This window comes from Callorhinus ursinus, unplaced genomic scaffold (assembly GCF_003265705.2).
Source record: "Callorhinus ursinus isolate GAN/ISIS: 27379988/994484 unplaced genomic scaffold, GSC_fseal_2.0 scaffold13, whole genome shotgun sequence".
Taxonomy (NCBI): domain Eukaryota; kingdom Metazoa; phylum Chordata; class Mammalia; order Carnivora; family Otariidae; genus Callorhinus; species Callorhinus ursinus.
Window position 1 is genome coordinate 37,843,138 of NW_027397075.1, and position 22,482 is coordinate 37,865,619.

At 38.9% G+C, this 22,482-nt stretch overlaps 1 protein-coding gene and 1 pseudogene across 3 annotated transcripts in view; one reads left to right on the forward strand and one right to left on the reverse strand.

The window, feature by feature from the left end:
* LOC141374014 (mitochondrial import inner membrane translocase subunit Tim9 pseudogene) overlaps positions 1-22,482 on the forward strand; it is a 781,319-nt pseudogene that overhangs the window by 320,524 nt on the left and 438,313 nt on the right.
* PLA2G4A (phospholipase A2 group IVA) overlaps positions 1-22,482 on the reverse strand; it is a 165,749-nt gene that overhangs the window by 142,306 nt on the left and 961 nt on the right. The gene's annotated exons all lie outside the window — the stretch shown is intronic.

The following is a 22,482-nucleotide window of genomic DNA, read 5'->3' on the forward strand; positions in this document are numbered from 1 at the left end:
ACCTTGAAAGGTCAGCAGGACCATGGTAGTTATTCTCACCAAAATTTGCATGTTAAAAGCAGTATTAATGACAGTGACATGGCAGAAGAGTCTCTTCTCTTCAGAAAGCTCTACAGCCTTTCTTCAATTCACAAACAGTAGCTTCACACAAGAGATCATCTACCTAGTCTATGTCAGGCACAAGAATGCAATGGTGAATAAGGCCTGCCTTCTGCCTTCAATAAGCATAAGGTTAACATAGGGGTGACAGTAACTACAGCTTAGCCTGGTACTCCATGCTCACATGTTGCAAAAGTAACACCATTCTCTATAATTAATGTCTAGAGTTGGAATCTTGAAACTCACTCCTCTATAAAAATATTTCCAGTGGTTTCCTATTCCTTTATTCTAAAGTTAGAAATCTTTCTATCTATTCCATACCTACTGTGTGGCTTTCATACCTATTTATGGCAAACCAAAGTAGGAAAACCGTTTGCTATCACAACACACAAATGTATATACACACATATATAAATAAAATATGGAAGCAAATTTGATTTGACAGTTTTACAAAGAACAGTATAGCCTAAGTTTTATTCTATTTCATGTGTTTAAATCTGATAGCAGCTCACCAAATTGATTTCATGACCCACTAATGGAAGTTTGAAATTAGTGGCCTAATGACTTCAAGATGATTTTTATCAACTTCCCGTGTCTTATCCCCCCAAACTCCCCTTTTCTTTCTATGCTAGGGCCACACTGTTTTCTTTCTTGTCTTCAATGGTGTCATACTCTTGTCCACTCAGGGCTGTAACCTACCACTTCTCTCTGTCCATTTATTCAACAAATATTTAAGGCATAACTCCTGCATGTCAAGCACTATTCCGGTGTCTAGAGAAGCCAAAGTGAAATGAACTCTCACTCTCTCTCTTTTTTTTTTTTTTTTTAACAAAAAGCAGAACTGATATTTCAGAAGAGAAGAGACTAGTTCTCAAGACGTTTAGAGGAAATGTGTTGCTGGTGCCCAAAGTTTGGTGTCAGCAACTTTCTTTCCTGTTCTCATTTCCAGCAACTCCATTCATAATCACTGTGCTCACCACCTAACTATTCGCCACCACTGTTACTTCTGTAACCTGCAGCAAGATCTGGATAGAGGCACCCCCAATATTAAAACCAAAAGCAGGAAATAGGTTTATGATAGCTAACTGTCCATATCCATTAGGTTAGACATTAAAAGGTAAATAGCTCATGGCAGTTAATCCTAGAGCAACATACTTTTGCACTTTAAATCCATTCAGGGCTATGTCTTCTCCAACCTTGGTGAAACCTCGATCAGCCTCAGAATGTTTCTATTAAAAACTGAGGTGTATGTATATATATATATATATAATTTCTAAATATACATACTTAGAAATTAAAATGCTAGGCCCATGTATTCATCCAAAATTAAACTTGATTTAGAGTTGAAGTTTTCTCCTCCCTAAACTAGAGCCTATAGGGAAAGATAAGGCCATTGGTGTCTCTCCACCTCTGTCTACAGTCTAACCCTTCTAACTCGTGAACTCTGGTTTTTAACCCCTCATGCCTGGAGAAGGCTGGCAAAGATACAGGAGCAAGAAACTTACTACTTCACCATACTATCATAAGCAGGCTTTGTGATCTCTGGGCCTGGGATATATTAAAGCCGATTCTTTTTCTCATAAATAGATGCTTTTGTGAATTCTTCTGAGATACTCTACTTTCAAGATCTGTTCCTTGTATTTTCTGGCATGTAGCAATGCATTTCTATTGTAGCTGGAGGCTTGCACTTTCTTCTAAGCCTACATGCATCCTGTGGTCTATGTCCACAGGTCTTCAGGGTTCGTTCACTCTATCAGGCAAAACCCCTGTATAGGATTTAAGATCCTTTCCCACGGTTCTCTTCAGGCCACAGAGAATACTCGTAACTCTTCCTTTCTCCAACAGACTGAGAATGCAATTGCTTCCCAAATGAAACTATCTGTTCTGCTACCTATGCCCCTTTATGTTTCTCAAGTCTGACTAGAAACCATCCTATGGAGGAGACACATAGTAAACTCTCTGCTAAATTTCTGAGTAGTCTCTTTGAAGGCCCCTCTCTTGATTGGGGGTTAGGAGGTATATTCCTCCCAGATCTCCTCACCAAAGGAAGGATTCTACTCCAAGCAGTTCTCTCCAAAACAAACAAACAAACAACAACAACACAAAACTCTCAAAGTCCTCCCCACATCTCTACTGTGTGAAGTAGGTAGTAAGTTAGTATGTTATTTTAAAGTTAAATACTGTTCTTGTCCACCTGCTTTTTTTTCCCAAAATGTAAAACGATAGGCTGTATCACAACCTATTTTAGTTTTTGATACCTGAGGTCTTATATCTTAAAGTCTTGACCAAAGCTTCCACTTTAAAGTTTCACTTTAAAGTTTAATACGTAGGTGTGCCAACTTCCAAAATGGCAGAATGAGGAACTTGGGAAATCCTCTTTCTAAAAAGCAGATTAAGCTGGTCAGAGTTATAAACAACTCTGGAAACTAACCAGAGGACATAGAACACATGAAAAGCACTTATTTTTTTAAAAAATCTACTAAATCTCTAGTCAATGGTATTGTAATCGCATGATATGGTGACAGCCAGTAGCTACACTTGTGGTGAGTGGAGCATAACACACACACACACACACACACACACACACACACACACACACACACGTGTTGAATCACTAAGTTATACACCTGAAACTAATGTAACATTGTGTATCAACTACACTTCAATTTTTTTCAAAAAATCGATTAAATCTCAGTAAGAGCATTGAGAATCTGATATTTTAGCAAGGAGTTGCTCCTACCATCCTCCAGCTCCTCAGCATAGAAGTTGTAGCTGGGAAGATCGGGCAGTCTTCTGTCTTTTGTCTTTCTGTTCCGGGGAGAGAGGAGGTAACTGTATTTGGAACAAAGCTTGGAAAGTTCCATGCCCAGAGATGTTGTCAGAAACAATAGATATACAGTAGCAAACAATGTAGGAAGTTTAATGCTAGCATCAGGCCATACTGGTTGGGCGAGCAACCAATCTGCAGACCATTCAGAAATTTCCTAAGATTGGGAGGAGGAGATAAGCAAAGAGCACCTTGCTAAGGCACACTTATTCCCGGTCTAGAAGGCTGTGTGTATATGCCAGGCTGCACCTCCTATGAAGAAAGCTGAGAAGACTTAGCAAAATACTCCCTAAAAGTGAGGCCTTGCAAAATGCAGAAAGCAAAAACCAGAGAGAACTTGTAAGTTCTCTGTATTTAAAAATATTCCCCATATAACGATTAAACAGCAAAAGGTAGATTTACTTGTTCAAGATGCCTAAGTTAACCTTTGGCTATCACTGGCTGACAACAAAACTGTGCTGACCCAGGGGCAGCGCTTAGGAAACCCAGCTTAAAAATAAAAATGAAAACTTAAAACTGAGCTAACACATCAGAGTATCAGAGTCTGAACCCTGGAGGGGAAGACTCCCTAGAACAAGCTGAAGAAGTTACTAGAACAAACAGCAGCACTAACCCAGAGGAAGGATGAGATTCCATAGGTGCTACAATATCTAACCTAAAAGTTTCAGTTTTCAACAATAGAAACAAAACAAAACAAACAAACCCAGGAAAATGTAAGCCAGACACAGGAAAGAAAAGCAACCAATAATAACTATCTCTGAGGGACTCCAGATTATGAACCTAACAGACAAATATTTCACAGCATCTGTTACACACATGTTCACAGAACTAAAGGAAACCAGACAGAATGAAAGGAAAGTATGACACTGTAACATAGCAATGAAGAGGTGTAGACATTAGAAAAAATAACCAAGTGGAAATTCTGGCGTTAAAACATAATTGAAATGAAAAATTCACTACAGAGGATAAACAGCACATTTAAGCTTTCAGAAAATTTAAAGATGCATGAATAGAGATTATTCAATCTGGAGAACAGAAAGAAAAATAAAAAGAATGAAGAAAAATGAACAAAGCCTTAAAGCCTGGGGGACAACATCAAGTATACTAATCTGTCTGCAAATGGAATCTCAGCGGAGAAGAGAGAAAAAAAAAAGGGAAAGAAAAAATATTTGAAGAAATAATGGCTGAAAATTCCCCAAATTTCATTAAAACCATGTCAAAAAGCTCAACCAATTGCAAGTCGGAGAAATACAAAGAGATTCAAACCAACACACATCATAGCCAATCTGTTGAGAATCCAAGACAAAATCTTGGAAGTCGCAAGAGAAAAAGGTTCATCGTGTATAAGGTAACTACAATAATATTAAAATCTGCCCTCTCATCAGAACAGAGGCTTGAAAGCAATGTGAGGACATATTCGAAATGCTGAAAGAACAAAACTACTAACCAAGAATATTATATCCAACAAAATCAAGAGAAATAAAGATATCCCTACATCAGTGAAGCCTGAAAGAATTTTTTTGCTGGAGAAAAGCATTCACAGGAATAGTAAGGAAAGCTTTGGTTGGAAAGAAGTGATGCCAGACAGTAACTCAAATCCATACAAAGAAACTGAGAGCCTATAAATCATATAAACAATTTTACAAGATAGCAAAACTACAGCTTTCTATTTTCTTCTCTTACTGATTTAGAAGCCAACTGCATTAAAATAATAATGATAAAATTGTATTGTTGGGCTTATTTAAAGATGTCACATATAGGGACGCCTGGATGGCTCAGTCAGTGAAGCATCTGCCTTGAGCTGAGGTCATGATCCCGGGGTCCTGGGACTGAGTCCCATATTGGGCCCCCTGCTTGGCGGGGAGCCTGCTTCTCCTTCTGCCTGCCGCTCCCCCTGCTTGCGCCCTATCTCTCTCTCTCTCTCTGACAAATAAATAAATAAAATCTTAAAAAAAGTTCTTTTTTAATTTTTTAAAAAGATGTTATAAATATGCAAATAATAGTCCAAAAGATGGGGGAGGATATGCAGCTGTAATGGAGTAAGGATATAATACCAGATGGTAATTGATATAAAATATTCTATATAGTTTTTCTTTTTTTCTCTAAGCTTTTTAAAAAGACACTGAATGTATAAAGCGATGAGTCACAATACTGTATTATTGGGCTTACAGACTTAATACATATGATAATAATTGCACAAAGGAGGACTGGAACTATAGTAGAGCAAAGTTTCTATATTTTACCCGAATTATTATTTATGTAAATTGATTATAATAAATTAAGGTACATCTAGAAATAATTCTTAGAGAGAAAGCACTACAAAAATCACGCAAAAATATAGTTAACATATCAACAAAGGAACTGAAATGGTCCACTGGAAACTATCTGCTTAACACAAGGAAATATGGGAACGACAAAGAAATGAGACATCTAGAAAACTGAAAGCAAAATGGCAGATGGAAATGTAACCATAACTATAACAACATTAAATGTGAGTGGATTTAACACTCCAATCAAAAGGCAGAGATTGTCAGACTGGAGAAAACCGAATACATGCAAAAGAACAATGAAATTCAAATAAGATTTGTAGTTTAGTTAATAGCCTTATACTGATGTCAGTTTCTTGATTTTGATAATGTACTATAGTTACATAAAATGTTATACTGGGGAAATCTAGCTAAAGGGTATATGGGAACTCTGTGATATTTTTGCAATTTCTTAAATTATTTCAAAATCAAATTTTTAAAAATCCAGTACATGTGGATGGATCTAATTTATATGTGCAATTTGCATTCCAAAGTTAAGTTCTAAAGAAGTAACAAAACAGTCATATGGGAAAACTGACTAAAGTTTACTTTCTTCAGGGTAAAATTACTGGCCATTATTGTTAAGACAGTGACAGCATTTTCACTTCCAGTTACAAATAGGCACGCTTTCACCCTTTTTTCCCCCTAGTAGTAGTACTAGTAGATATTTTAGGTTTTTGTGAAATTAAGGCATTCTGTCCAGCTAGCCACATTAAACACTGGGAAAATGTTTTTTTCCCCACAACTGGCTCAGTCCTGGAAATCTTATTGCAACTAGGTTGCACAACCATTATCATGAATGCTCATAAAACAGTAGTTTGGGGGGTTTTGTGTTTTGTTTTTATAACTAAGCTGAATGACCAGTCCTGGTGAGTATACAGTCTCTTAAGTCTGAAGAGAGAGACAGAAAGCTCATGATTTCTTTAATTTCTTTCTTTACTTTTTTGTTTTGTTTTTTTGTTTTTTGGCTGCCCTGTCATTAGAAACTTTCTGGAACATTAATGAGAGGGAAATTTGGATATGCTTTTAAACATACTTGCCTGTGCAATGCAACTTTTGGCTTTCCATGAATGCTTAATAGTGTGTGGTCTGTCCAAAACCCTTTTAGTCATGCTGTCAGGGCAAGACGGGCTGCTTTGGGAAAAGTGAGCAAGAACCAGAAACACAGACTAGAGTGCTTTGTCCATTCTCTTTCCTGCATAGAGTGATAGGACAACAGGAAGAGAAGGCGCTATTACGAGGCTTGCGGCATCTGTTGGAAATAAGGATAGAAAAGCAAAGGATCCTCTTCTCTTTCCCGTCATTTCATTGTGTAACAGAACGCAGGAGCTAATAAGGGGCTCAGCACAAAAAGTGGGAGCAGGCTTCCCTGCCGGAGCCAGACTGATCTAAGTTCAGGCTTGTCCCCTCCTTTCTCTGACTGTAGGATTCTGATCCTCAATTTCCTTATGTGTAAAGCAGGGGAAATGGCCCCCACACCTCACGGAGGCAGTCGGATGATGAAATGAAAGAATGTATGTCAATCATCAAGCACGGTACCCAGCGGGTCATAACTACACAAAATTATCATTTTGTTATTATTGTTGTTGCTTATGGAACTGGTGCTTTTCCCCCCAAATTGCTCTAATTTCCTGAGATTTATTTGGATCTTTGGAGATTTCTAAGAAATTCAAGTAGGTAAATTTGTTAAGTACCTCTTATAAAGACTGTACATTTTCATACTCAACAATGAGTTTAAAGATTTAAAAAAATAAAGATTTTATTTATTGGGGTGCCTGGGTGGCTCAGTTGTTATGCGTCTGCCTTTGGCTCAGGTCATGATCCCTGGGTCCTGGGATCGAGCCCCGCATTAGGCTCCCTGTTTAGTGGGAAGCCTGCTTCTCCCTCTCCCACTCCCCCTGCTTGTGTTCCCTCTCTCACTGTGTCTCTCTCTGTCAAATAAATAATAAGATCTTTAAAAAAAAGATTTTATTTATTTATTTGACAGAGAGAGAGAGCACACAAGCAGAAGAGCAGGCAGAGGAAGAGGGAGAAGCAGGCTCCCCGCTGGGCAGGGAGCCTGATGATGCAGGACTCCATCCCAAGACCCTGGGATCATGACTTGAGCTGAAGGCAGACGCTTAACCGACTGAGCCACACAGACCCCCTCAACATGAGTTTTAATAGAGATTAAGAAATACTCCTGTTTCTGATCTGAAATACTGGGCCACTTGTCTGCTTCCAAACTCAAAGCTTTCTCCATTATGCTGGAGATAGAAAGAGGTTCCAAAGGCAAAAAGAGCAGTGCACTAGTGTTCCCATCATCTTCATCCCTGTATAGATATATAGTCACAATGGCATGACTAAAGTTTTAAATTCTTGGATTATTTTGCTGGAACTTTTTTAAAACTTGGGCTAAGCAAAGAGTTTGCTATCATCAACAGGCACAGAGAAATAAACAACAGGAATTAAGTAAATGAGCTGCTTTGTATTAGAAATGTCTCTCAAGCCATATTCTCAGTTTACTATGGAAAACCTGTTAAGAGAACTTCCCTATTCCCAAGGAAATCTAAAAGCATGCCACCAGATACAAAGACGCAGATTAATTAACTACGTCTGTTTCCTAAGCCAGGAACCCAGTGGTATGGAACTTGCCTTCTAGATCCCACAGAGAGACACCCAGTCCCTGAGGCTAATGTCCATGCTATTCCTTTTGAATTGACTTTTTCTGCTGTTTTTATTCCTAGGTCTCTGGCATTGCTTCTTTCTCTCTCAAATTTCTATTACTGAAAGGTCATTATTTAAACAGACACGTAGGGACGCCTGGGTGGCTCAGTTGGTTAAGCATCTGCCTTCAGCTCAGGTCATGATCCCAGAGCCCTGGGATCGAGCCCCGAATCGGGCTCCCTGCTCAGCGGGGAGTCTGCTTCTCCCTCTACCTGCTCCTCCCCCTGCTTGCTCACTCTCTCTCTCTCGCTCTCATTCTCTGACAAATAGATAAATAAAATCTTTAAAAATTAAAAAAAATAAACAGACAAGTATATATACGGAATATCTCTAGGGTTTCAGAGAAGGAAGAGTCAAGTGGTTTCAAATAGAAAAAAGGCTTGATAGAAAAGGTGAATAACTAAGCTGATACTTGAACTCATGATCAAGCTTTGATCCATAGAAAGGGGAAATGGTAATACTTCCACTCTGTCCAACTTCAGGCTCCCCTGGTGCTGCTCCCCTCTCACCATCTCTACAGGATAGTCTCTGCCTGTCCTTCAGGGTTCTGCCATAAACTTACTCTCTGAAGTAAACTGTCTCTTTATCTACCAGGTTAGGACCCCTGTATTTCTTCTTGGTATCTCTCACCACACTGTTATGCATTACATTTCCATTACACATAGTGTATGCATCCCCTCACTGTGCGCAACATAAGGCAAGTGCTATCTCTTTCTCCCTGTATTCCTGTTGGGCCCCAGATGATCACTCAATTACCAGGAACTGAAGAGATGAATGAACAAACTTGGGAATTTGTATGGTGTACGGGGGGCGGGGGGGGGGAACCCAGATGAGGTCTTGCGTTGAGAAATAATCAAGGGGAAGCAAAGCCTATTTATAGATCCTAGAATGACAAACTGCAAGATATCTTAGCGATTGCTAGTTTGCTTACTTAAAAGTTTGCGTTCATTAAACATTTCCTAGGGGCCAGGTACCGTGCTAAGTGATTTATATACACCACCTCATTTCATTTTCATAATAAGAGAGGATTATCATCATTTTAGAGATTAAAAAAAAAAAAAGTAACCTTTAGAAAGGTTAAGTGATTTGCCTAATTGACAACTTAAATGGAGGCGGACAGTCTCCCTTACCATGCTCTACAAGAGGAAAGTCTTCCAGAAAGACTAAGAAACTGTCCCAGGTCAGCTGGGTTCACAGGGGCTAAGCTGGCCCTAGAATCCTGACCTTCTGCCTCCTATCAAATTCTTTCTTTCTATACCATTCTGCCACTCCATAAAAGGCCCCAAAGGACAGACAGACATTCGGAGACATTATACAAGAAGCAACAGCCTATGAGAGAATCTTAGCGGGGAGATGACATGATAGAAGGGACACTTTGTATTAGTTTGCTAGGGCTACTGTAATGAAATGCCACAGAGTAGGTGGCTTAAACAAACAGAAACTTATTTTCTCACAGTTCTAGAAGCTGCAAGTCTAAGGTGGATGTGTTGGCAGGTTTGTTTTCTGAGGCCTCTCTCATTGGCTTACAGATGGCCACCTCTCCCCATGTCCTCACACAGTCTTTCCTCTGTGCCCACACATCCCTGGTGTCTCTATGTGTGTCCAAATTTCTTCTTCTTATAAGGAACCCAGTCAGATTGGATTAAGAGCCATCCTAAGGGCATCATTTTAGCTTTATCACCTCTTTAATGGCCCTATCTCTGAATGCAGACACATTCTGAGATATGGAGGTTAGAGCCTCAACATATCACTGGAGGGGGAGCACAGTTTCATCTAAAACACACCAATAATATTGGGACGCCTGGGTGGCTCAGTTGGTTAAGCGTCTGCCTTCGGCTCAGGTCATGATCCCGGGGTCCTGGGATGGAGCCCCACATTGGGATCCCTGCTCTTTTGGGAGCCTGCTTTTCTCCCTCTCCCTCTGCCTGCCACTCCCCCTGCTTGTGCTCTCTCTCTCTCTGGCAAATAAATACAATCTATAAAAAAAAAATAAAAAACACCAATAATATAAACATAGCAGTTAAATAAAGAAGCATACAATTGTTAATGGAAAAAAGTGGTGTTGAGGAGGCATGGACGCAACCAGCCAGAGGTCAGATGTGATAGGAAATGCACCCAAACTACCCAAACTAGAGCTGTGGGTGTGGTCAAGAGGAAAGACCACAGCATCTCTTAGATGGGCCAGCCTCCCTTGTCTGGTTATTGAAAAAGAGCACGCATGTGGTGCATACACACACACACTCTATAAATGAAACACAATACATAATAGTTTGTTCTACCCCTTCACCATTGGGAAGTACTAATCCAGATGAACCTGTCTATTTTAAGGGCTAGGAACCTGGCTAGCCCAGTTTCACACATTGCATTACAAACAAAGCAAGAATGTCTCCTCACCCCTGAGCCAGTTTTGGACTTTTCTTTCCTTGACCATCTCGTTTGCTATTATTTTCCATTGTTTCACCTCTTGGTGGCCAAAACCAAGCCACCATTCTCACCATATTTTAAGTTCACAAAATTGGAAGAAATATGCACAACCACCACGCAGACAGAACTTCCTTGTGCAAATATATAAGCTGAGGCCCAAAGATGCAAACAAACCTAGTGTAGGGGCTAAGGGCAGACTGCTCCAAAATGCGCCACTTTGGCATGTTGATTATTTTATATAAAAGTTGCTTAAGAAGCAGCCAATGCAAAAAGAACACTCTGACCCCCACATCCCCCCCTTCCATCCCTACCTTTGTCTCTAGAAAGCAGGAAATAAATCTCCCAGGTGAAAGGTACCCTCCCTGTACCAGAAGATAGAGACATCCTTATCACCAAAGATAGGGAATTCAAAGCTGAAAAGGTTGTATGAACAATTCTTGTTACTTTTACTAATTTAGTACCCAAGGCCAAATTCGTTTAGGAGTCCTTACTAATTGAAGCACCTAAACAGAAGTTTCTTTGTCCTGTCAATTCCTCACAGACTTATTGTCTCTGTCTAAAAAGTATAAAAACTGCCTGTCTTGGTCATTTCTTTAGGTGTTGCTTCTATGCACCTATAGTTAAACTTTGGGGCTTTTTCTCCTGTTAATCTGCCTCATGCCAATTTAATTCTTAGACCAGCTGGAAGAACTTTGAAGGGTAGAAAGAAATTTTTCCTCTCCTACACTAGTCAAGTTCACCCAATGGGACAAAGAGCTGAACACAGCCCCTCATTTTCAACCTGGTACTCTTTCTCTATACCCTACCACACTTCTTCCTCCCCCCTGCCCCTCACATACTCAGGCTAAAAAGGAAATACAGCCAAAATAAAAAGGACACATATATATAAATTTCAGCTTGACCAAAATTTGAAGTTGTGAAGTTACTGTTCAGTGGTACAGAGTAGACTCAAGATATAAATTAGAAAGAAATTAAAAACTGAATTTATATTTGGTCAAATAAAACTTTAAAAGAGTCATTTTCATCTTCTATACTTTTCTAGGTTTGAATTATAATTATAAGATGTTTACTTGCAAATACCAGAGGCACTGTTTTAAAAATTCTTCTTCCTACATAGGCAGTTATGGAATAATATCCCATTGACAAGTGTTAACTATATTATGTTCATTTTCAGAAAATGTAGAATAATGTTTTTACTTAAAAGAAATGGATAACAATGATGCACTTGGTGTTACCACTTTTTAATTTTTTAAAAAATATTTTATTTACTTATTTGAGAGAGGGAGAGACAGAGAGAGCATGAGCAGCGGGGAGGGGTAGAGGGAGAGGGAGAAGCAGACTCCCTGCTGAGCAGGGACCCCAGGTGGGACTCGATCCCCGGCCCCTGGGATCATGACCTAAGCCGGAGGCAGATGCTTAACCGACTGAGCCACCCAGGTGCCCTTGCCACCTTTTTTAAATATACCTAACGATGTGACACAAAATGCTAGGAAAAAAGAGAATGTTTTGAGAAGCATATTTACTTCTACAGCTTTCTCTCTCCAGACTAGACAGTCTGCAAAAATGCTCCCCTAGGGAATGTTTGTGTTTTGTTGAGGGTTCCACTCCCTCCTTAATTGCTGCCTTTTTTCATGACGTACTCAAGATTGCCACAGGAGGGAAAGCCGTATCTTTTCTTCTAAAGGAAAGAGTCCAGGGAAAAGCCCCAGGAAAACCGTCATACTGACTTAAATATTTCATGAGAACTATTTTATAACTGAATGAAATTACCAACACTTTGGATTTGTTTTACTTTTCAACTAACACAGTAATTATTTCAAGAAGCTAGTGAGGTTGACCATGCAGTTAAAATAGGGATGTTGACTATGATTTTAAAGTGGAAAAAGATGACAAATAAATATAGTAGGATTGTGGAAGATCAGAGGCTCTGTACACCCACCCATCTCAGGCACTACCGGGAAGTTAAACCACTAAAGTGGAGATGAGCATTCTGCATGCCCTGGATGGCGTTACGTGCAACAGGAGTTCAAATTCACTGTTCTCTTCTCAGGTTGTAAGAAGCTTTTGAAATGTGCTTCCAGATACTGTGAATGGCAATTCACTTTGGAAATAAACCGGAAACCCAGTCTTCTGCAGGAGTGAGAGCTGTGTAAAAGTGCCAGGTGGTGCATCTGGGAAAGGTCGGAGCCAGAAGCAAACATAAGTGCATTTGGTCACAAAGAGCTTCCACGCCTCACCGTACTGCCCAGCTTGACACACAGACTCATCGCTTCCATTCATGAAGTGCCTGGCCCCCCTAATGTTAAGAGGATTCACAAGGCCTCCGCAGTGGCTAAGCCGGTTAAGCATCTGCCTTAGGCTCAGGTCATGATCCCGGGGTCCTGGGATTGAATTCCGCATTGGGCTCCCTGCTCAGTGCGGAGTCTGCTTCTCCCTCTCCCTCTGCCCCTCCTCTCCTTTGTTTGTGCTCTCTCTCTCTCCCAAATAATTTTTTTTAAAAAAAGAGAGGATTTGTGAAAAATAATGAATTTAAAAAGAAGATTTTCTTTTAAACTTTCAAGAAATGGTGAGTCAATATTTCAATATTATTTTTATTCCTGAAAAAAATATTTTGATTGTAGTAACCAGCTGTTCTCTGAACCTCTAAGGATTGAAAATGAAAAGGAAATGACTTTTAGTTGCAAAATGAAGAGTTTATGTCAGGTTGAAGAAAGGACATCCTGATAGCAAGGCTGCAGAAGAAAACCTTCTTTTCTGATGGTCATCCACTACTATTATATGTTTTAGTCATCTTTATACTATAGAGCTGTAATGGTTCAGATTCTATCAAGCATTCTCTTGAGGGAGCTGATGGTTTCCAGGAGCCTGGAGAAGTAAGCAAACACTGAGGGAAAGCGGAGGGGGGATGATAGAAGGCAGACCCAGGACTTAGCTAGGCACCCCACAAATGCAGGCACACTGTTAATCCAAATTTATTTTTTAAAATTTTTTTAAAGATTTTTTTTTATTTATTTGACTGAGAGAGAGAGACAGCAAGAGAGGGAACACAAGCAGGGGGAGTGGGAGAGGGAGAAGCGGGGCTCCATCCCAGGACCCTGGGATCATGATCAAAGCTGAAGGCAGATGCTTAACGCTTAACAACTGAGCCACCCAGGCACCCCTGTTAATCCAAATTTAAAATGACAACAATTCTAGCAACTAGGACAAGAAGAAAAACAAACCCAGCGTGATGGCTCCTGGAGCAGGTTCCAGCAACTGGTACAGTAGGAATTCAACAGGAGAGAAAGCAATAAGACTCAATCCCTTCCTTGCTACACGCTGGAAATCAAGCCAACTTGTAACCACTCCCTGCTAGTTAATAATTACCTTAGATAAAAGGACCTGTATTCATTAGCTCATAAACTTCTATGCATTTTTGTCTTAGGTGCTTTGCTTCTGTTTTGTGTTATTGCTCAGGGTATTGGTTGTTTATCGTAAGCATTTCCAGATTTGTTTGCTTGCTTGCTTTCAAAACTCCCACTTCTAGAAGAACTCAGCCATTATAGCTTTTCTGAGTTTTCTCCTAGCATTTATCTGGAGAACAACCACATAAACTGGCGGACTGGTTTTACTTTCGGTTCACATTCTCAACAGCCCTGGACTGGACACAGCATCTTTCTCAGTTTCTCCGTGAACTTGCATTCCCATTCTAGAAATGGCTTTCTTCTCCCGCTCATCTCTCACCATCCCTCACCCCCTCTCGGAGGGGAGCAGGTGACCTTATCTCCCTTCCCTGAGAAAACAGCCCTGAGGGAAGTTTCTTATCTTCCCACCACCAAACCAGCAAATTCCCTGTACCTTTGGGTTCTCCTCCTGCCACAAAGGAGGCAGAATTCCTCCTCCTGTTAGAGACCTGTCCCCTCATGTGGCTCTTTGGACACAAAATCCCTCTCTCTCTGCAAGTACATGATAGTCATGCTTTTCTTTTCTGCACAAAAGGACTTTCTCCTGGATGACATGACTGGCGAGCCTGTCAGAGTCCCTCTGTTCCATATTCCTTTTCCTCCACGCCTCTATGTTTCTGCCGAGTTTACCGACAGAGCTCTCTAGAGGGTCTGTTGCTCACACTGTATTCGGGTCCCCAGACTCCTCACCTCCCGTCCACCTGCCACCTTGCTTCCACTTCCTTCACACTCCGTCCCCTGCACTCCATTGAAACTGCTCGTAATCAAGATCACTAATGACCTCTGAGTTTTCAAATGAATTAGTCACTTTTCTCTCCTCTGTTTGCCTGGAACCACTTTCCCTCCTCTGTGCCCATGACATCGCCCTAATCCCTGGTTTTCCATCCAGCTCCCTTGGTGATTTTTGCAGGGTTGGGTACAAATGCTCTGCCTGGAGCCCTCAGCTTGAGCCACACCCTGCTCACTCCATTCACCTCCCACGCATGGCTTCTCAGCCCTCCCAGCTCTGCTCACGTTTCATCTCAGTGAACCCTTTCCATCCTTCCCCTCCCCAGGTTATTCCCAACTGTTGAAACTGGGTTGCTTACTTTATTATCTGTTTATTGTTGGCTTAATTGCCTCTCTCTTCCACAAGGGAATGATCCATCCCTGCTTTATTCACCCAGGTATGCCCTACAGTTTGCAGGGTGCCTAGGAAGTAGTCAGTGTGAATGAAAACTTCCTGAATTGGTGAAGGAATAAATATGTACCTAGCCCAGTGATCAACAATTCCTGGCTGATACTAGCATCTGGTTTTTTTTTTTTTTTTAAACCCTACAGGTAAAATTCTTAAGTGAAAGAGAGAGCACAGATTTTCTAAATTGCTTCCTATAATACCTGTTCTTTTTCTAAGTATTAAAAAAATACATTTTTCCTAGGCACGCTATATACCATATTAATAAAAAGCTGGAAATTATTTTTTCCTCACGGAAAATTGTAATTTATACAAGGGTTCTTTTCACTCTGACAATAGTTCAAAAGGTATTACTCAACCAAAGCAATCTGTCACTCTAAAACATAATTTAAGCAGTAAGAATTTTTGCAAACACTGAATGAGTCTCACAAAATGGATTCTTTTATTCCTTTTCATCAACAGCAGAGGCATCATTAGTGATAAGGAAAAAAAAATCCCATGTAGCTATTGTGAACTTTATGTATTTTAAATATAAATCCTTGGTAGTCACCACCTCAAAAAAAAAAAAGGTACCAAGGAGGGGCACCTGGGTGGCTCAGTAATTAAGCCATCGACTCTGACTTTTGATTTCGGCTTAGGTCATGATCTCAGGGTCTTGGGACTGAGCCCTACGTCTGGCTCTGCAGAGTCGGCTTGGGATGGCTCTCTGCCCCTCCCCTTACTCACACACACACTCTCTCCCTCTAAATAAATTAAAATCTTAAAAAAAAGTTCCAAGTAGTAGATTATAAGTAACCATCTTAAGAGAGTGCAATTAAATTTTTAACCCAGAAACCTCTTTAAATTAGAATTTTTGCTATGTGGAATCTTCCTGAACTAAGTTACTAACATCTTCTTCTAAGGATCAAGGATCTAACAATACTTTGATGTCATTACCTGAACATGAATTCTCATTATATATTGAAAGTAGTGATTTAGAAGACTGTGTCATGAACTATGGAAATACTCTACTGTTATCTCTTTAAGATCTAAGTTTGTGACCTCAGTCAATTTTAAATTCATCTGCCTTTTCCTCATGACAGTTGAATGGAAAGGAATGCAATACCCATTTGAGGTTTGCGGTATATATAACAAGGGGCTGATGGGTGTTAAGAAATCTTAATTAGAGATGCAGGTGTCTATACAGCCTGTCCTCATAAGTACATGCACCTTTAGGCACTTTTCCCCAAATTGCTTTTCTATAAATTCTTACAAAATTGCTTTAAATTACATTTCTCAATACTTTCATAATATTGAACCAAATACATGAAAAAAAGTCTACAAAATGGATTACTCTTTTGTTTCAATAAGTTAAAATTGAGAACCCGAAGAAAACTAAAGATACCGTTGATCTATCTGCCTCCAGCCTACCCCAGGCAGACATGACCTCTTCTATAATTACGGATCCAGGAGTCAGCAAGAATACCTCCTTCCATAAGGGGTCTAACATCCCAGTTTATTGTCTCTGTACTGCACTCAACCTGCTCATCTTATTAAAGCTGTGGGCATTCAAGTGTGGAGCAAATTGGAAATGTGTCAGTTTACTGACTGAAATGCAGAAGCTATTTGCTGACCCATGTTTCCAGTGGTACAGCTGCATCCAGCAGTCAAACCTGCCCCAGCTCTGTATTAGTTACTATGAAATTATGCATATGCACAATAAGCCATTTTGTAACTAAAGTTGGTTTTCACCTCTGAAAAGGAGTATCTGGTTTACCACAAGCTCCTGGATTGTTTGGAAAGGTAAAGTAATAATGATTTTTTTTTCCTATAAATGATAAATCCAAGGTCAGAGTAACCATTTTGATACAAACATTTTAGGCCAACTTCCAGGATTAATAAGAATGAAAAAGAGCAATAGGCTTTTTGTAGGTTATACTTAGAATATTCTAAGAGAATGCTCCACTACCAAATCGAAGTAAAACCTTTGGTAAAATTAGTATTTATATAACTCATAGTGTGTCTATTTCATATCTTTGGCTAAAACTTCATATTCTTTATTTTCTTGAAGTGACATATATCCATATAAAATGCTACATAGTTCCAAGACAAGAAATCCTAAATCATACACTACTTTCTCAATCGTTTTTTAAATGTTTGTGCAACTTCCTCTATTATGTTAATCAGTAGCCCAGTTATAAGAGCAGAACAATTGAGTTAATATGGAATTGGGATGTGTATTTTCTGGTTCTTTCCCTATAATTTTTCTGATGTTAATAAAAATCAGAATAAGCTGACAGCCTTAATAGCATGCTTAAATGTTAAATTTAAAATTATTTAAATTTTAAATACTTAAAATTCATTTCAATCAGAATTGAAAATATAACTCAATCAATCACTTCAAGCATACAAAATGCATGAAAACGGACATTATAAGACTTGAACATTAAACGAACAATTTCACTTTTCTGTATCTTCCTTTTCACATCTGTAAAATGTAAATACCTACTCTGCTAACTTACATGGTTACTGTGGGAATGAAGTTCTTAAGCAACTTCTTTATAAACCACAAAATACTATGCAAATGAAAGGTATTTTAGGGGGCACCTGGGTGGCTCAGTCACTTAGGCATCTGCCCTAGGCTCAGGTCATGATCCCAGGGTCCTGGGATCAAGCCCCACATTGGGCTCTGTCCTCAGTGGGGAGTCTGCTTCTGCTTCTCCCTCTCCCTCTGTCCCTCCCCCTGCTCGTGCTCTCTCTCTCAAATAAATAAATAAATAAAATCTTAAAAATAATAAAGGTATTTTCGGCCCACTGATATGTTTTCCAACTGAGTAATCAAAAAACAAATTGTAAATTAAAGAGTAAAATCAAAACCTAAGCAAGATAAGCTAAGTATTATATATACGTGAGTTTTATGTATTATAAGATCATGAAGTTACCCATATAATGGATATTTGTTTTCTGATTCAAAACCCCGTTACCTAAAATGTCTAAATTTCCACTGATACGTTTTCCAACTGAGTAATCAAAAAACTAATTGTAAATTAAAGAGTAAAATCAAAACCTAAGCAAGATAAGCTAAGTATTATATATACGTGAGTATTATGTATTATAAGATCATGAAGTTACCCATATAATGGATATTTGTTTTCTAATTCAAAACCCCCCGTTACCTAAAATGTCTCAATTTCCCTGTACACTCCAGAAGTCAAGAAAATGGGGAAGAAGATTAAGGAAGAGGGATTGGGTCTTCACTACTGCATGCGCTGAGAATGTACAAGAAAACTGGGTGCAGCCTCTCTCTATCCCAGTGGCTGTCAAACGGGGATACGGATCACTTAACCAGCTTGCTGAGTTTCTCTCAAGTCATTTGAATTCATTAAATAAGTAATTAGACTGGTAGCGCAGCCTTCCAAATCTGCTCAGGGTGAGCCCTGAATTACTTCGTATTTTATAGTTGTACAAAGGGGAGATAAACTGTATTTTCCAAGAATGTTGTAAGGGTGGACTAAGAGTCAAAGAGGATCAACACACAGACTCCCAGAGCAAGAGTAGCAAAATTTTGGCACATCTCTTTTTTTCTCAGGCAGGTTGAGGTATCAAAAGATCAGATCAGGATCTGCTCTATTTTCTGTTCTTTGGAAAGGACTCCAGAACCAACCAACCTTTGGGTTCCCCCAACTGTCACTGCCCTAATCATCAAGGAGTAGGAGATGAAGAGATACTGATAATTAAATTTATTTTCTCTGAGTCGGTTCTTTTTTCTTTCTAAGATTTTATTTATTTGTCAGAGAGAGAGAGAGCACAAGCATGGGGAGTGGCAGGCAGAGGGAGAAGGAGGCTCCCAGGGAGCCTGATGTGGGACTCGATCCCAGGACCCCGGGATCATGACCTGAGCCAAAGGCAGACACTTAACCAACTGAGCCACCCAGGCATCCCCTCTCTGAGTTGGTTCTTGAAAAAAGCGGACACTATTTTTCTTACAAAACCTTTATAAGGAATCATGTAACCCTCAGTCCTATCTTCATCTTCTCTACATGTCATGAGTCTGGATGTTCCTGGAGCTGTGGGACTTTCTATAAGGGTTTTGGCCCTCTTCTCTGAACCCTCTTCAATTTCTCTGATTTTGTGGACTATGACGGTCTATGAGAAAAAAATGACTTGCTTTAATTTTTCTATGCATCTCACCCAGATTGTTTAAAGAACAGGTTTCAGGCAAAATAAGAACAATCTTCCCAAACTGAGAAAAAGCAGTATTTATAGAATTTCTACCTCTGGTTTAACATTTAGCCTTTGATATTAAGACCCCAAACACTTCAAAATTATTGAGGACCTTCAAGGGACTTGGGTTATGTGAGTTATTTCTATTGATACCATATTAGAAATTAAAACTGAAAAATAAAATATTTAAAAATCACATCGAAAGAGGCAATTCATAAACATAGACACATGAGTGGCCATCATAAAATTGCCCAACCTTATTTCTGAAAAAAGTGTAGATTTAAACAAGATACCATTTTATACAATTGTCTAAGTTTGGGGATCTGTTTGTTCTGTTTGAGTGATTACACAGTGTTAGTGTAGAGAAATTCTACTCTCCTATATGACTTATAAACTGCAACGATTTTTTGCGGCACCTGGGTGGCTTAGGTCATGATCCTGGTGTCCTGGGATCGAGCCCCGCATCAGGCTCTCTGCTCAGCAGCAAGTCTACTTCTCCCTCTCCCTCTGTGATCTCTCTCTCTCAAATAAATAAATAAAAATCTTTTAAAAAATTGATACAATTTTTCTCAAGAGCAAAATGGCAAAAATAATTCAATGACATTTTGTTAAATGTTTTTGAGAGTCCCCCAAATACTCAATTATTATGATTACTTCTATTTTACAGTTGAGCAAAGAATGGTTTGATAAACAATTGGCTTATGAGCTCACAACTTGTAAGTAGTGGAGCTTTTGTTAAAATCTGGGCATACACTTTTAAGAATCTATCCAAAGGAAGTACAAAGATGTATACAAACACTTATATAAAGGGTCTTAGCTGAAACATTATTTATAATAGAAAACTAATCCACCCAAATATCCAACAATTTATAATCAGCCAATATAACATTTCCACAGACTAAAAATTACATCATGGTGAGAACCACTCTTGCTCATGGATGGATTGCCATTACTTGCACAGTACCTGACACATAGCAGGGACTCAATATTTGTTTCAGATATGAATGAATACAAAATTATACACGAGTATAAGAAAATCATGTTTTAACAGAAAATTTCATGACTGAGGAGTAAGCATGTTATGAAAGAGCAAAGAGTAGTGAGTTAAACTAATGAAACAAGGAAGCCATTAGGCAATGTGACTTGAATGCTGTGGTGGCCTAGATAAGCAAACCAAAATCTAAACTGGTCTGAAAACTAAACCTACAAAACTGAAACGTAGGGACAGCCAATCACAAACAGCCAACTAAGCTTTAAACTATAGACAATAATTTCGTTAGGCTGACTCCACTCTTTCTTTACAAAAGTCTCTCTTTGGAGATCCTGCCCAGAAGCACTTCTAACCACTTTTCTTTGGTACTGTCCCATTCCGATCGAGTTTTATTCAAATAAACTCTTAAAATTTTGATATGTCTCCGTTTAGCTTTTAACAAATATAATCACAATTTTGTAAAATCTACATATGAGTGTAAGGACAGAAAAAAGCCTAGAAGTATAAACAGATGTATATACGTGAATTTGCGTCTCTTGTCTCTGTACTGATGCAGAATAGTTCACAAATATTTGTTGACTGAATAAATGAATGAATGACATTTTAAAAAGAGTTATCCCTTGAGGGGATTATAAGTCATTTTTTCCTTTCTTCCTTTAAAATTTTCTATATCTAAGGAAATTTAAACAGTAAGCAGGAATTATCTTTGTAATAAGCAAGAATATCATAGGGGCGCCTGGGTGTTTCAGTCGTTAAGCGTCTGCCTTCGGCTCAGGTCGTGATCCCAGGGTCCTGGGATCGAGCCCCGCAACAAGCCCTGCATCAGGCTCCCTGCTCAGTGGGAGGCCTGCTTCTCCCTCTCCCACTCCCCCTGCTTGTGTTCCCTCTCTCACTGTGTCTCTCTCTGTCAAATAAATAAATAAGTAAAATCTTTTAAAAAAAAAGAGTATTATAAAACAATCCTGCTGGGAAATATTGTTAGGAATTTTGGAATAAAAGCAGTAAATACAGACATCCCATAATCCAATAAAATATAACTTGTATCTTATTTTCCTATTTGTTTTACTTACTGCATTCAGCAATAAAAAAATATGATGTTACAGAAAAAGGCAAGCTTAATACTGTTCAGTTAGTTATTATAGGGGTTGAGTCAAGAATCTAGGTCACTTGATTTTCAGGCAAGTAGTTTTTTCCATTACACCAAATTGCTTAGAGTCCCAGAACACTAGTGAATAAATGACAGTATGGGCACTGCAATATTCACTGTTCAACAGTTCTTATAAGCAAAATGATTTGCTAATTATTTGATACGAGCAGAAAACTCCGAAGTTCTAAAAAACACTACATGTTCATTTGATATGAATTGTTTCAGAGCGTTTGTGACCTTCCTAAGGGTGTTTCCAAATCTGTGCCGGTTGGAGCAGCATTTGTGCATTATTCTGGGGAGGGGTCTATAGCTTTCATAAGATCTGTAAAAGGGTCTGTGACTGAAAAAAAAAGTTGAGAATAACTAAAGCTCTGAAGTCTGCAAACAAGAGGAGGAAAACAAACAGAAGGTAAATACAAGGCTTATGAGAGGAAAGGGAACCTGAGCTAACTCTGTCTTCGTCTTTTTTATTTCTGGAACATATGTTTTAATATGCAAATGCTTGGTTTCATGATTTTGCTTTCTAAGTAGTGACACCAGGAAAGATACTGATAGGTTAAAAACACAGCCAAATTATCTCTCCGGAATGAACTTTATCAGGTCCTAGGAAATCTATTTAATAATTTTCCTTTTCCTAATTAAACACAAATGCAAAACGCAAATGCAAAATACTTCCAAAGTATGCATCTTTTTAACATTGTAAATCACTACTGGGGTATTCTGCATTTATGCCTAAGTAGAAAAAGGAAAATTATTAAATAGGTTTCTTAGTTTCTTGTCCCATAAAATGTGCTGCCCTTTCAGGAAGTTTGTAAAGTTGCTTTGAACAAATGCAGAATACACACTTCTCTGTGCATTTCACAATTATTGCTTAATTTAAAATTTAACTCTTCCTTGGCTCAATGAAAGAAGCAAATACTTGCTTCTTATCCCAACATCAAACTTGATTGTCAAGGTCTAGGACCTCTGGAATAAAATTAAAAATTTTTCACAGGGTTTGTTTCACTACTATTCCCTGTAAATATCTCTTGGGCCACAATTCCAAATTTCTGCAACAAACAGAAACGAAACACAACACAAATTCTCCTTGAACTCAAAGGTTATATATGCAAATGTCATAAATGAGAATTGATACCCATCCAAATGAGATGCCTTTAGTATA